We start from the raw sequence: 17,451 nt of genomic DNA on the forward strand, positions 1-17,451 counted from the left end.
TGGAGGATTGGCCACTGGAGGGATTGGCCACTGGGGATTGGCCACTGGGGTTAGCCGCTGGAGGATTGGCCTGGAGGTTGGCCACTGGGATTGGCCACTGGGGATTGGCCCTGGGTGGGATTGGCCACTGGGGTTGGCCGGTGGGGTTAGCCACTGGAGTTGCCGTGGGGGATTGGCCACTGGAGGTTGACCACTGGGTTAGCCACTGGGGGTTGGCCACTGGGGATTAGCCACTGGAGGGATTGGCCGCTGGAGGGATTGGCCACTGGAGGTTGGCCACTGGAGGATTAGCCACTGGAGGATTAGCCACTGGGGGATTGGCCACTGAGGGATTGGCCACTGGAGGATTGGCCCACTGGGGGATTGGCCGCTGGGATTGGCCACTGGAGGGATTAGCCGCTGGGGATTAGCCACTGGGGGTTAGCCACTGGAGATTGGCCACTGGAGGTTAGCCGCTGGAGGTTGGCCACTGGAGGTTAGCCAGTAGAGGGATTAGCTACACTGTGGATTAACCAGTCTGAGAGATTAGGATTAGCCATTGAGAGAGTAGGATTAACCAGTCGAGATATTACCTAGACTGTGGATTAGCCTAATCTGAGATAGGCCTGGCTATGTGTGTGTGTGAGAGAGAGAGAGACACACACACACACACACACACACACACACACACACACACACACACACACACCACACACAACTCCTCATTGGTGATGATAATTTGATCACGGCGGCTCTCTCATTAGTGGGGGTATGGAGGCCTCTCTCTCTCTCTCTCTCTCTCTCTCTCTCTCAAACTAACCTTCTCTCTCCTCTCTCTCTCAAACTAACCTCTCTCTCTCTCTCTCTCAAACTAACCTCTCTCTCTCTCTCTCTCTCTCTCTCTCTCTCTCAAACTAACCTCTCTCTCTCTCTCCTCTCTCTCTCTCTCAAACTAACCTCTCTCTCTCTCTCTCTCTCTCTCCAAACTAACCTCTCCTCTCTCTCTCTCTCTCTCTCTCTCAAACTAACCTTTCTCTCTCTCTCTCTCAAACTAACCTCTCCTCTCTCTCTCTCAAACTAACCTTCTCTCTCTCTCTCTCTCAAACTAACCTCTCTCTCTCTCTCTCTCAAGCTAACCTCTCTCTCTCTCTCAAACGAACCTCTCTCTCTCTCTCTCTCTCAAACTACTCTCTCTCTCTCTCTCTCTCTCTCTCAAACTAACCTCTCTCTCTCTCTCTCTCTCTCTCTCTCTCTCTCTCTCTCTCTCTCTCTCTCTCTCTCTCTCAAACTAACCTTTTCTCTCTCTCTCTCTCTCTCAAACTAACCTTTCTCTCTCCTCTCCTCTCTCTCTCTCAAACTAACTCTCTCTCTCTCTCTCTCTCTCAAACTAACCTCTCTCTCTCTCTCTCTCTCTCTCTCTCTCTCTCTCTCTCTCTCAAACTAACCTTTCTCTCTCTCTCTTCTCAAACTAACCTCTCTCTCTCTCTCAAACTAACCTCTCTCTCTCTCTCTCTCTCTCAAACTAACCTCTCTCTCTCTCTCTCAAACTAACCTTTCTCTCTCTCTCTCTCTCTCTCTCTCTCTCTCTCTCTCTCTCTCAAACTAACCTCTCTCTCTCTCTCCTCTCAAACTAACCTCTCTCTCTCTCAAACTAACCTCTCTCTCTCTCTCTCTCTCTCTCCTCTCAAACTAACCTCTCTCTCTCTCTCTCTCTCTCAAACTAACCTCTCTCTCTCTCTCTCCTCTCTCTCAAACTAACCTCTCTCTCTCTCTCTCTCAAACTAACCTCTCTCTCTCTCTCTCTCTCTCTCTCTCAAACTAACCTCTCTCTCTCTCTCTCTCTCTCTCTCTCTCTCTCTCTCTCTCTCTCTCTCTCTCTCTCAAACTAATCTCTCTCTCTCTCTCAAACTAACCTCTCCTCTCTCTCTCAAACTAACCTCTCTCTCTCTCTCTCCTCTCAAACTAACCTCTCTCTCTCTCTCTCTCTCTCAAACTAACCTCTCTCTCTCTCTCTCTCTCTCTCTCTCTCTCTCTCTCTCTCTCCAACTTCTCCTCTCTCTCTCTCTCTCTCTCTCTCTCTCAAACTAACCTTCTCTCTCTCTCTCTCTCTCTCTCTCTCTCTCTCAAACTAATCTCTCTCTCTCTCTCAAACAACCTCTCCTCTCTCTCTCTCAAACTAACCTCTCTCTCTCTCCTCTCTCTCTCAAACTAACCTCTCTCTCTCTCCCCTCTCTCTCTCCTCTCTCTCTCTCTCAAACTAACCTCTCCCTCTCTCTCTCTCTCTCTCTCTCTCAAACTAACCTCTCTCTCTCTCTCTCTCTCTCTCCAAACTAACCTCTCTCTCTCTCTCTCTCAAACTAACCTCTCTCTCTCTCTCTCTCTCAAACCTCTCCTCTCTCTCTCTCTCTCTCTCCTCTCAAACTAACCTCTCTCTCTCTTCTCTCTCTCTCTCTCTCTCAAACTAACCTCTCTCTCTCTCTCTCTCTCAAACTAACCTCTCTCTCTCTCATAACCTCTCTCTCTCTCTCTCTCTCTCAAATAACCTCTCTCTCTCTCTCTCTCTAAACTAACCTCTCTCTCTCCTCTCTCTCTCTCTCTCTCTCTCTCAAACTAACCTCTCTCTCTCTCTCTCTCTCAAACTAACCTCTCTCTCTCTCTCTCTCCACTAACCTCTCTCCTCTCTCTCTCTCTCTCTCTCTCTCTCTCTCTCAAACTCTCTCTCTCTCTCTCAAACTAACCTCTCCTCTCTCTCTCTCTCAAACTAACCTCTCTCTCTCTCTCTCTCTCTCTCTCTCTCTCAAACTAACCTCTCTCTCTCTCTCTCTCACACCACCATCAAGGGGGTATATTTAGCAGGCTGAACCTTTGACATTTAAATAAGCCCAGAATATTGGCTCTGTGTGTGTGTGTGTAATATTGATGTCACCTTCTGGTAAATACAACACCTAACCTAACCAAACATAACGTAGACTAACCTAACCTAACCTAACATAACGTAGACTAACCTAACCTAACCAAACGCAACGTGAACCCCTCAACCTAACATAACGTAGACTAACCTAACCTAACCAAACTAACGTAGACTAACCTAACCTAACCAAACATAACGTAGACTAACCTAACCTAACCAAACATAACGTGAGACTAACCTAACTAACCAAACATAACGTAGACTAACCTAACCTAACCAAACATAACGTAGACTAACCTAACCTAACACAAACATAACGTGAACTAACCTAACCTAACCAAACAAAAGTAGACTAACCTAACCTAACCAAACGTAGACTAACCTAACCTAACCAAACATAACGTAGACTAACCTAACCTAACCTAATCTAAACTAACCTAACCCAATCTACCCTAATCTAACCTAACCTAACCTAACCTAACCTGACCTAACCTAACCTAACCTAACCTGACCTAACCTAACCTAACCTCAATTCATAAGACATACAGTATATTATAGTTAATGACCCTGGCTATATAAAGATGCAAGTCCGTTATATCGAGGATCCGTTAGATGTGAAACCTCCATCTAACGAACTATATAGAATAAAAGTTCGTTATATCGAGGGTCCGTTAGATATAACACCCACATATAACGAACCATATAGGATGAAAGTTCGTTATAAGGAGGTTTAACTGTACGGTACACCGCCTGAGTGTTCGATCTCACACACACACACACAAAAACATACACACACACACACACACACACACACACACACACACACACACACACACACACACACACACAAACAAAACACACACACACACACACACACACACACACACACACACACACACACACACACAAACACACACACACACACACACACACACACACACACACACACAAAACAAAACACACAAACACACACACACACACACACACACACACACACACACACACACACACACACACACACAAAACAAAAACACACACACACACACACACACAAAACAAAACACACACACACACACACACACACACACAGTCACCGCTGCCGAGAGTACTATACTGTACATATTTATACAGTGTAATAATCTTTAATAACGCTTATACGGTGAAAATAACTTAACGTTAATACGGTAAAAAATAACGTTTATACGATCAAAAATAACTTAAATAACACTTACACTTCATAACACTTAAGGTACAGTATATAATAAAAATAACAATTATGACAAAAATAACAAAATAATTCACCATCATCTGTCGTTAATAAAAGGTTTCAATCAACGTGGAAATTAATAATAACAACAACAAAGAAAATAACAATAACAACAAAAACAACAACAATAATACAACAATAACAACAATAACAACACAACTAACAATAACAACAATAACAATACAAAATATAACAATACAACAATAACAATAACAACAATAACAATACAACAATAACAACAATAACAATACAACAATAACAATAACAACAATAACAATACAACAATAACAACAATAACAATACAACTAACAATAAATAATAACAATACAACAACAACAATAACAATACAACAATAAACAATAACAATCGTAACAACAATAACAATGCAACAAAACAACAATACAATAACAACAATAACAATACAACAATACAATAACTAACGATAACAACCACAATAACCAGTAAACAATAACAACAATAACAATACAACAATAACAACAATAACAATACAACAATAACAATACAGCAACAATAACAACAATAACAATAACAACAATAACAATACAACAATAACAATAACAACAATAACAATACTACAACAATAACAATAACAACAATAACAATACAACAATAACAACAATAACAATACAACAATAACAATAACAACAATAACAATACAACAATAACAACAATAACAATACAACAATAACAATAACAACAATAACAATACAACAATAACAATAACAACAATAACAATTATAACAAACAAACATGACAATAACAATAACAACAATAACAATCAACAATAACAATAACAACAACATACAAATAACAACAATAACAATACAACAATAACAATAACAATAATAACAATACAACAATAACAGCATAACAATACAACAATAACAATAACAACAATAACAATACAACAATAACAATAACAACAATAACAATACAACAATAACAACAATAACAATACAACAATAACAACAATAACAATACAACAATAACAATAACAACAATAACAATACAACAATAACAACAATAATACAACTAATATAATAACAACAATAACAATAACAACAATAACAATACAACAATAACAACAATAACAATACAACAATAACAACAATAACAATACAACAATAACAATACAACTAATAACAATACAACAATAACAATAATACAACTAATAACAATAATACTAAAAATAACCATAACAATACAACAATAACATTGAAATAAAAACAATATAAAAATAAAAATACTAACAATAACAACAATAACAATAACAGCAATAACAATACAACAATAACAATAACAACAATAACAATAATACAACTAATAACAATAACACAACTAATAACAATAACAACAATAACAATACAACTAATAACAATAACAGCAATAACAATACAACTAATAACAATAACAACAATAACAATACAACTAATAACAATAACAACAATAACAATACAACTAATAACAAACATACTAAAAATAATATAACAATACAACAATAACATTGAAAATAAAAACAATAACAAAATAAAATAAAAATACTAACAATAACAACAATAACAATAACAGCAATAACAATAATACGACTAATAACAATAACAAACAATAACAATTCAATAACAATAACAGCAATAACAATACAACTAATAACAATAACAACAATAACAATACAACTAACAATAACAACAAAACAATAACAACAATACAATAATACAACTAATAACAATAACAATAACAATATAACTAATAACAATAACGTAATAATAATACAACTATAACAATATAACAATAACAATACAACTAATAACAATAACAACAATAACAATACAACTAATAACAATAACAACAATAACAATAAACAATCAACAATACAATAATAACACAACAATAACAATAACAACAATAACAATAATACAACTAATAACAATAACAACAATACAATACAAACTATAACAATAACAACATAACATTAACAATAACAATAACAAACAATAACAACAACAATGCAACAATAACAATAACAACAATAACAATACAACAATAACAATAACAACAACAATACAACAATAACAATAAAAACAATAACAATACAACAATAACAATACAACAATAACAACAACAATACAACTAATAACAATAACAACAATAACAAAATAACAATACAACTAATAACAATAACAAAGCAAAAATAACAATAACAATAATAACAATACAACAATAACAATAACAAAATAATAACTACAACTAGTAACAATAACAATAATAACAATACATATAACAATAACAATAATAACAATACAAAAATAACAATAACATGAGCAATAACAATACTGTATAACAAATAATATAACATATTCAACAATAAAATACAACTAATAACAATAACAATACAACTAATAACAATAACAACAATAACAATAATAACAATACAACAATAACAACAATAACAATAACAACAATAACAATAACAACAATAACAATAACAACAATAACAATAATACAACTAATAACAATAACAGCAATAACAATACAACTAATAACAATAACAACAATAACAATACAAAAATATCAATAACAACAATAACAATACAACAATAACAATAACAACAATAACAATACAACAAAACAATCAACATAAAATATCAATAACAATAACAATAACAATACAACAATAATAATAACAACTAATAACAGTAACAACAACAAACAATAACAACAATGACAATACAACTAATAACAATACAATAATAACTATACCAATTAATAACAATACATACAACTAATATAATATAACAATAATACATTAACAATAACAATAATACAATACAAAATATATAACAATAACAACAAAATAACAATACAAAAACAATAACAATAAAAAATATCAAACTAATAACACAATAACAATACAACAAAAACAATAACAACAATAACAGTAACAACAATAACAACAAAAACAACAATGACAATACAACTAATAACAATACAACAATATCAATAACAACACAACAATAACAATAACAATACAACAATAACAATACAGCTAATAACAATAACAATACAACTAATAACAATACAACAATAACAATAACAACAATAACAGTAACAACAATAACAACAACAATAACAACAATAACAATACAATAATAACAATACAACAATATCCAACACAATAACAATACAACTAATAACAATAACATACAACTATAACAATACAACAATAACAATAACAATACAACAATAACAATAACAACACAACAATAACAATAACAATACAACAATAACAATAACTAATAACAATAACAATACAACTAATAACAATACAACATAACAATAACACATATAATACAACTAACAATAACAATAACAATACAACTAATAACAATAACAACAATAACAATACAATACTAACATAATAACAACAATGACAATACCTTAACAATTGCAACAATAACAACAACAATAACAATACAACTAAATAACAATAACAACAATAACAACAATAACAATACAACTAATAACAATAACAACAATAACAATACAACTAATAACAATAACAATACAACTAATAACAATAACAATAACAATACAACTAATAACAATAACAACAATAACAATACATATCAATAACAACACAACAATAACAATACAACAAAAAACAATAACAATAAAAAATATCAATAAACAATAACAACTAATAACAACAACAACAATACAAAACTAACAAAACAATAACAACAATAACAATACACAGCTATAACAATAACAACAATAACAATACAACTAACAACAATAAACATAACCAATGACAATACAACTAATAACTACCTAATAACAATAACAACAATAACAATGACTAATATAATAACAACAATAATAATACAACTAATAACAATAACAACAATAACAATACAACTAATAACAATAACAATACAACTAATAACAATAACAATATAATATAACAATAACAACAATAACAATACAAAATATATCAATAACAACACAACAATAACAATACAACAAAACAATAACAATAAAAATATCAATAACAATAACAACAACAACAATACAACAAAACAATAACAATAAAATATCAATAACAATACAACAATAACAATACAACAATAACAATAACAACAATAACAGTAACAACAATAACAACAACAATAACAACAATGACAATACAACTAATAACAATACAACAATAACAATAACAACAACAATACAACTACATAACAATAACAATAACAATACAACTTATAACTAACAACAATAACAATACAACAATAACAATAACAACAATAGTATAAACAATAACAACAACAATAACAACAACAAAACAACAATGACAATACAATAATAACAATACAATAATATCAATAACAACCAATAACAGTAAACAACAATAACAACAACAATAACAACAATAACAATACAACTATAACAATACAACAACATCAATAACAACACAACAATATCAATAACACCAACATAACAATACATAACACAACAATAATAACAATAACAATACAACAATAACAATAACAATACAACAATAACAATACACTAATAACAATAACACAACTAATAACAATACAACAATAACAACAACAATACAACAATAACAATAACAACACAACAATAACAATAACAATACAACAATAAACATATAACTAATAACAATACAACTATAATAACAATAACAATAACAATACAACAATAACAATAACAACACAACAATAACAATACAACTAATATAACAATAACAATAACTAATAATACAACATAACCAATAACAATACAACAATAACAATAACAATACAACAATAACAATACAACTAATAACAATAACAATACAATAATAACAATAACAACAATAACAGTAACAACAATAACAATACAACTAATAACAATAACAATACAGTAACAACAATAACAACAATAACAATACAATAATAACAATACAACTAATAACAATACAACTAATAACAATAACAACAATAACAATAACAATACAACTAACAATAACAATACAACATATAACTACAATAAACTAATAACAATAACAACAACTAACAATAACAATACAAGAAAACAACAATAACAATAATAACAATGCAACTAATAACAATCACAATAATACAAACTATAACAATACAACTAATAACAATAACAATACAACAATAACAATACAACTAAAAACAATATATAATATCAACAATAACAATACAACTAATAACAATACAACAATAACAATAACAATACAACAATAACAATACAATAATAACAAGAACATATAATACAACAATATAATACAACAATAACAATAACAATACAACAATAACAATAACAATACAACAATAACAATACAACTAATAACAATAACAATAACAATACAATAATAACAATAACAACAATAACAATACAACAATAACAACAATAACAATACAACTAATAACAATAACAACAATAACAATACAACTAATAACAATAACAAAATACAACTAATAACAATAACAACAATAACAACAATCAATACAACTAATAACAATAACAACAACAACAATACAACTAATAACAATAACAACAATAACAACAATAACAACAATAACAATACAACTAATATCAGAACAACAATAACAATACAACAATAACAATAACAACAATAACAATACAACAATAACAATACAACTAAACACAATAACCAACAATAACAATACAACTAATAACAATAACAACAATAACAACAACAACAATACAACTAATAACAATAACAACAACAACAATACAACTAATAACAATAACAACAATAACAACAATAACAACAATAACAATACAACTAATATCAATAACAACAATAACAATACAACAATAACAATAACAATACAACAATAACAATACAACTAACCAGAACCTAATACTAACATAATAACAACAATAACAATACATAACAATAACAATACAACAATAACAATAACAATACAACAATAACAATAACAATACAATAGTAACCAACTAATACAATAACAACAATAACAACAATAACAATACAACAATAACAAATACAACTAATAACCAAGAACAATACAACTAATAACAATAACAATACATAATAACAATAACAATACAACAACAATACAACTAACAATAACAACAATAACAATACAACTAATAACAATAACAACAATAACAACAATAACAATGCAATAACAATAACAACAATAACAATATAACTAATAACAATAACAACAATAACAACAATAACAATACAACTAATCTAATAACAACCACAAGTATACTATACAATACGGTAATACAATAACAACAATAACAACAACAATACAATAACAACAATAACAACAATAACAATACAACTAATATCAATAACAACAATAACAATACAACTAACAACAATAGCTACAATAACAATACAGGTAATAACAATAACAACATCTAACAATAACAACAATAACAATAAAACTAATAACAATAACAACAATAATAACAATACAACTAATAACAAAAACAACAATAACATTACAAAAATAACAATACAACAATAACAATAACAACAATAACAGTACAACTAATAACACTAACAATACAATAATAACAACAATAACAAGACAATAACAATAACAATTCAACTAAACACAATAACAATAACAATACAACAATAACAACATTAACAATAACAACCTGGCTACCACAAATTAACTACCACACCTTGGCTACCACACCTTCGCTACCACACATTAACTACCACACACTGGTTACCACACCTTGGCTACCACACCCTGGCTACCACAAATTAACTACCACACCTTGGCTACCACACCTTGACTACCACACCTTCGCTACTACACATGTCCCCTGGCTACATAAACACCGGTCCTTGGCTACCACACACCTGGCTGCCACCTTGACTACCACACCTTGACTACCACACCTTCATGCACACCTTGGCTACCACCTTGACTACACCACACCTTGACTACACACCCTAGCTACCACACAATGGCTACCACACCTTGACTACTACACCTTGACTACCACACCTTCGCTTCTACTACACACCTTAGCTATACATGTTCTCCACACCTTGACTACCACATTAACTCCCACATCTTGGATACCACACACCTTGGCTACCACACCCTGGCTACCACACCACACCTTGACTACCACACCTTGAGCACTATTACCATAAATAAAATTAGTAATATAAATTAATATAAGTTAACATAAACTTAATATATTTCACAATAATTATTTAATACATAAATATACATAAAATATACTGTACATATGTATTAACAAACCTATAATAAATACATCTACAAAAACAGTAAACAATTTTGGAAATATTAAATACAGTTTCTCTAAATTAAAAAAAAAATATCACATAATTTTAACATCTAAATAAATAATATACAAATAAAAAAAAATACAAATATTAAATTAACAATAAAATAATCTACATAATGTATTAAATCCTTTCGTTAAATTCTATAAATATTGTTTTCCTCATTTGGTTTGTGATTTTAATGTGTATATTGTAACATGAATTTTTAACCCTTCATCCTGCCCCTTCCCACCCTGCTCCAAACAGCCAATAATATCATAGATCTAACCTGCCCCAGCGGCGTTCACAGTATACCATTAATTCACTTTTATTACACTTAAGTATCAATATGCCGTACATAAAATCCACAAAACACATAAAGTGGATTTTTTTTTTATTCCACGGCGTCTGACCTCCGCCTAAGATGGTTCCCTGTTCACTGCCAGATCCACGAGGGACAACAGGTATATATGCACTCGCGAAGACGATGGGTGGAATCTGATTGGCTGATTATCGAACCAATGAGGGATGAATGGCGGTTAAAATTGGTTCGTTTTTCTTTCAAATCATTTTTTTTATTAATATATTTCGTCTCATTGGTTAGCGAATCAGCCAATCATGTTCATTCTTTCCATTAGAGACAAAGTTGCATACGTACACGATTACTAACAACTAAGTGAATTACAGGTTAGAGATGATAATGTGAACTTAATCACCCCCTAAAAAAAAAGCAAAATAACTCTTATACTAAAAATTGATCTCATATTTAATTTATTTATCGAAAAACAAGAAAAATCACTGCATTAAACCGGAAGTGACGTCACGCGCGAAAACCCCCTCCCCCAATATCAGTCGGAAACACAAGAACGTCGATAATGTTTAGCCCATATACATAATGTTTAAAGGAGAGATAGATAAAGAGGGAGATAAATAGAGAAAGATGGAGATAAGGAGACAAAAAAATAGAGAAAAGAATGCAATTACGATAAATCTGGATATAACTACAACTTGTGTTAAATACTTTCAATAGGGATACGTGCCTCTATAATTTCTTCCTCACAGTCAACTACCTGTTATACTGTAGTCTATTGATTAAAACTTTTAAACGCACAAGTTTCCTCAAATTTTCACGAAACAAACTAGGCTACGAAATATTCCATCAACTAGGCTACTATAATAAGCTGTAGGAGTTCGTGGTATAATGTTGTCTAGAGAAGTCCACTTACAACGCATTTTCACAGGATATAATTTTTTATTACTTTTACACCGGATAGGCTAACATTTTTTTTTTTCATTGGATATTTTCAGTATAATTTATATCAATAAAACATATAAATAAATATTGGGTAATATAAGAAAGAAAAATATGATAAAATTTGGGTTTTGGAATCTTTAATCCTGAACTTAAATGATGCCAGATTTGGTTTATGTCCAGGGAATCTTGTCCACAATTATCCATGATATATACAAATATAGAAATAGAATAGATTGTACAGTTTATAGGCCTATAATATACCAAACTAATTACATAGGCTAATTAAGTGAGATTTAACCCAACAAACTAATTCAACTCAGTACATTCGGTGGATAAACATCATTCGTGCTCACTTACTTCACTTTAGAACCAGCAGGTCTACACTATATACCTAGACCCCTTATATTATAGTTAGAACCCTTATATCATAGTCAGAACCCTAATATTAGTTAAAACCCTTATATTATAGCTAGGACCCTTATATTATAGTTAAAACCCTTATATTATAGCTACTGTAGGACCCTTATATTATAGCTAAAACCCTTATATTATAGTTAGAACCCTTATATTATAGTTAGAACCCTCATATTATAGTTAGAACCCTTATATTATAGTTAGATCCCTTATATTATAGTTAAAACCCTTATATTATAGTTAAAACCCTTATAGTATAGTTAGAACCCTTATATAATAGTTAAAACCCTTATATTATAGTTAGATCCCTTATATTATAGTTAAAACCCTTATATTATAGTTAGAACCCTTATATTATAGTTAGAACCCTTATATTATAATTAGATCCCTTATATTATAGTTAAAACCCTTATATTATAGTTAGAACCCTTATATTATATTTAAAACCCTCATATTATAGCTAGGGCCCTTATATTATAGTTAAAACCCTTATAGTATAGTTAGAACCCTTATATTATACAAGCACCCTTACATACAGCAGAACCCACTTATATTAAGACACATATAGTATAGCAGACCCTTATATTATAATTTATATCCAATAATATAGTTAAAACCATATATTACACAAAAACCTTATATTACAGCTATGACCTTATATTATAGTTCAAACCCATATTATAGCAGAACCCTTATATTATAGTTCAACACTTATATTAGCAAAACCCACATATTATACTTACCCACATTAAAGCTCAAACCATTACAAAGCTAAAACCTTACATTATACACCTAGAAACCAATTACAGATACATAACCAGAAACTTCATAAATATAAAGAACACTTTTACAGTAGCATCCACCACTATATATACAAGAAGACAACACACAATATATAGAAGCTAAATTCATATACCTAGAACCCTATATATTTAAAAGAACCCTTTGAATATAAACTAGAACACTTATATAACTAGCCCATTATACATGTATTAGGTTTATAGCGCAACAATAGAATGTGTAATATTATATACCAGAACTTTGTGTTATATAATTAAGACATTTAGCTATTATAACCCTTGATATACAGTATTTAAACAACAAAACCCTTGATATATAATTAATACTGCCACCACACAGAACACAAAAAGAACCTAAATTATCATTAAAAACAAAAAGGAATCCGTGTTATTGGAAACTAATATCACTTATGCACTAATAACAAAACAGCAAATGACAATGAAGTGAACCGTATGAAAAAAAATGTTGCAGAATCCATAATGAGAACAACTTCATATTTCACTAATGTATAATGTACAATATAGGCTTTGGGATGTGTGATGAATAACCTGCTAATTATAATAGGATGAATGATTGTGTCTAACCCCGACCCACGTGACCGATGTTGATTCAAATTTACATGAAGATAAATTACTGAGAATATTAAGATGAAATACTTTGGAAGTATTATTATATAAGTATTTTTAGATGTGAATTGTCAACAGATAATAATAATAATAATAATAATAATATAATAATAATAATATATGTATATAATAATAATATATGTATGTAACCATATGTAATAATAATAATAATAAACTCCTTTGGTTCAACATCAAAGGTAAAACTATGCTTCATAATTAATTTGAGTTCCAACTAAGGTCACACGGTATAATCATAGTTAAATTCTTTAAGGTAAATCCACATGAATCAACACCGAAAAAAGTAGAATTTCATGACATACTAACTTTCTAATCTCATGGAGCCTAATACATAAGACACATTCAGACCTTTTTCAGACGACTGTACTTTCAAGGGCTGACCTATGTAATTACTGTAACGTGTTGTAACTTGGTGAGTTAATAGCATTAATTCTTTTCTGTACTTATCAAGGTCTTTCAGTTTATATAGCGAAGAGTGTGTGTGTATACTGTGTGTGTGTGTGTGTGTGTGTGTGTGTGTGTGAGGGTAAAAGAGGATGTATATACGCTGACATACACTCTTGTTAATAATCATAATACAAACTGGAAATAAATAACACCATAACTAATCTATCCCAATACATGTTTGGTTACGACGCAGTCATGATAAACAACTATATTTACCATATATGAACTAATTACTATTAAGTTGGAGTAAGATAAACAAAAATTGTATATACTTGCAAAAACGTCCCAACTGAGTTTTCTTAATTAAATGATTACGTGTGTGTGTGTGTGTGATATTGTGTGTGTGTGTGTGTGTGCGTGTCTTGTATACAACACCAGTGCGTGTATAATAATGCGTGTTTCTCGATACATCTGTGTGCGTGTCTTGTAAACATTTTGTGTGTGTGTGTGTACGTGCGTGTCTTAATACATTTGTGTAAGTCTTGTGTACGTTTATCTTAATGTACGTTTGTTTGTAATTTACATATCAACATTAAAACAATAATTACAGGTAAAAACGATTTAATACAACAGAGATTCTGCAATGGTATTGTTTTTGTATGGCTGTGGTTCATGAACTATCACTAATCACCTTGTTTCAGTACATCATACAAAGTGGAAATGCTTACAGTACCTTATGTGTTCATGTATAAAATGGATACTGAATCCAAGTAATAAAAAGAAACTAATTACGCATTTAACAAGTTACATATCATTTCATAAAATTATACCCTCTACCTAGTATATTAAACGTATATATTTCAATCTATATAATCTCTATATTATATTGATGTTTAGTTGAATAACAGTTAATAATTCCTTTGTCATATAGTTGTAGTTAAAACACCATTATAAGACCATAAGCACCGTAAACAGATTCTAATTTCATGTAATTCACTAAACAAACCGGTAGGTGAAAAACTGTATACCCCTTGTGTTCATTTTATATTCATGGTGGTTTATATATTTGAAAAGAATGGAAATAAGGATATATAGAGTCCGTGAGAGGATCAAAGAGTAAGAGTTTGATGAAAGATTAATACTTACGGTGTAGAGCATCATGTTAGCAAGCGAGGTGAACGAGAGAGGTGAAGTGGCGGCCCCATGTGGACAAGTATCAACCTCTACACACACCACTACTAATACCCCCTTTAACACACCAGCGGCTCCAACACCACTATCACCAACACCGTCATCACACTCCTTCATCACAACGTTAAACACTCAGCGGTGTATGAAATTCTTGAGCTCCAACTTCTCTGGAATGCCGAGCAGCACCCCAGACAGTTTGGCCTTCTTCATCTGTCACACACGCATCATCTTACCATCTATCTCTTCATTTCTAAACGACTTCACCGAGTTAAGAACACGCACACCTTTTCCGAATCACCAACGTAATATGGGAACACATTTTGAGGTTTCTTTTCACTAGTATTTGGAAGTGGTAAAAAAGAAGTGAGAAAATGGTCACCTCAGTCGTCCCTATCCCCGAGCATCTTCCATTCAGTGTCTTATCTGCCATTTTGGGTGGCACGCAAACGCACTCGCCGCCCGTAAATTAATCCCTATGGTGCCATCTCTCGGTATGTAGAGGCAACTAGCTCCTACTCTGCTTCCTGGCTACTTCCTGCTTTAGGTTCCAATTTTCACTCGCTAAAATCTATGGAAATATAATTAGCATCCGCCGTAATCAGTACATCACTATTGATTTGTAATCTCCATTCCACATATTCAGTAAGGGATGATAGCGGATAGAAATTATATTGAGGGAGTAAAGGTTGAATGAAAGAGGCGATAGGTATTGATATTATAATGATTTTCCTTTTTTATAATGATGTTAATGTTATCTGTACTGGTGTTCATTTAGGGTGTGTTGGAAACCCCAGCTTAGACACACACCTGAGCAACACCCAGCTTCAGACACAGGGGAGTAAACGGTCATCCAGCTGGCCCAGGAAGGGAGGCGTTTAATAAAGACAATGTACAGTAATTACCTATTTTTCCTCGTCCTTGTTCGTGAGTTGCACAATGAGAGAGAGGAGTCGTGGGATGTGTCTAATTTGATGGTGTGTACATAAACCTTGAGAGGATCGCCATAATTGATAGAGATTACTCGCCACTCAGCTCGGCTTGTGTCGGGCTCTGAGTGACAAGCTGTATGACAAGAGGCGTGCCTCGAGATAGAAAAGTAAAACCGCAATTAACAATGCGTCTTAATACCTCTTGACATTGGTGCTAAATAGAGGTAATGTTTTGTTTTTAGTTTTTAAGAATGTTTAATGTTAGGGTTCGCTATTTCCTATGGACTAGCCAGCAATACGTAACTGA

The 17,451-nt window shown here is 31.6% G+C and overlaps 1 protein-coding gene across 1 annotated transcript in view; it reads right to left on the reverse strand.

Moving 5' to 3' along the window:
- LOC121861655 overlaps window positions 1-16,248 on the reverse strand; it is a gene marked incomplete at its 3' end in the record, with an annotated part of 63,630 nt that extends 47,382 nt beyond the window's left edge. Inside the window, exon 1 of the mRNA XM_042359551.1 lies at window positions 16,171-16,248. The remainder of the gene's footprint in view (window positions 1-16,170) is intronic.
- Between the last annotated feature and the right edge of the window lie 1,203 nt (window positions 16,249-17,451).

Source organism: Homarus americanus, unplaced genomic scaffold (assembly GCF_018991925.1).
Source record: "Homarus americanus isolate GMGI-L3 unplaced genomic scaffold, GMGI_Hamer_2.0 scaffold1619, whole genome shotgun sequence".
In the NCBI taxonomy this organism is placed as follows: domain Eukaryota; kingdom Metazoa; phylum Arthropoda; class Malacostraca; order Decapoda; family Nephropidae; genus Homarus; species Homarus americanus.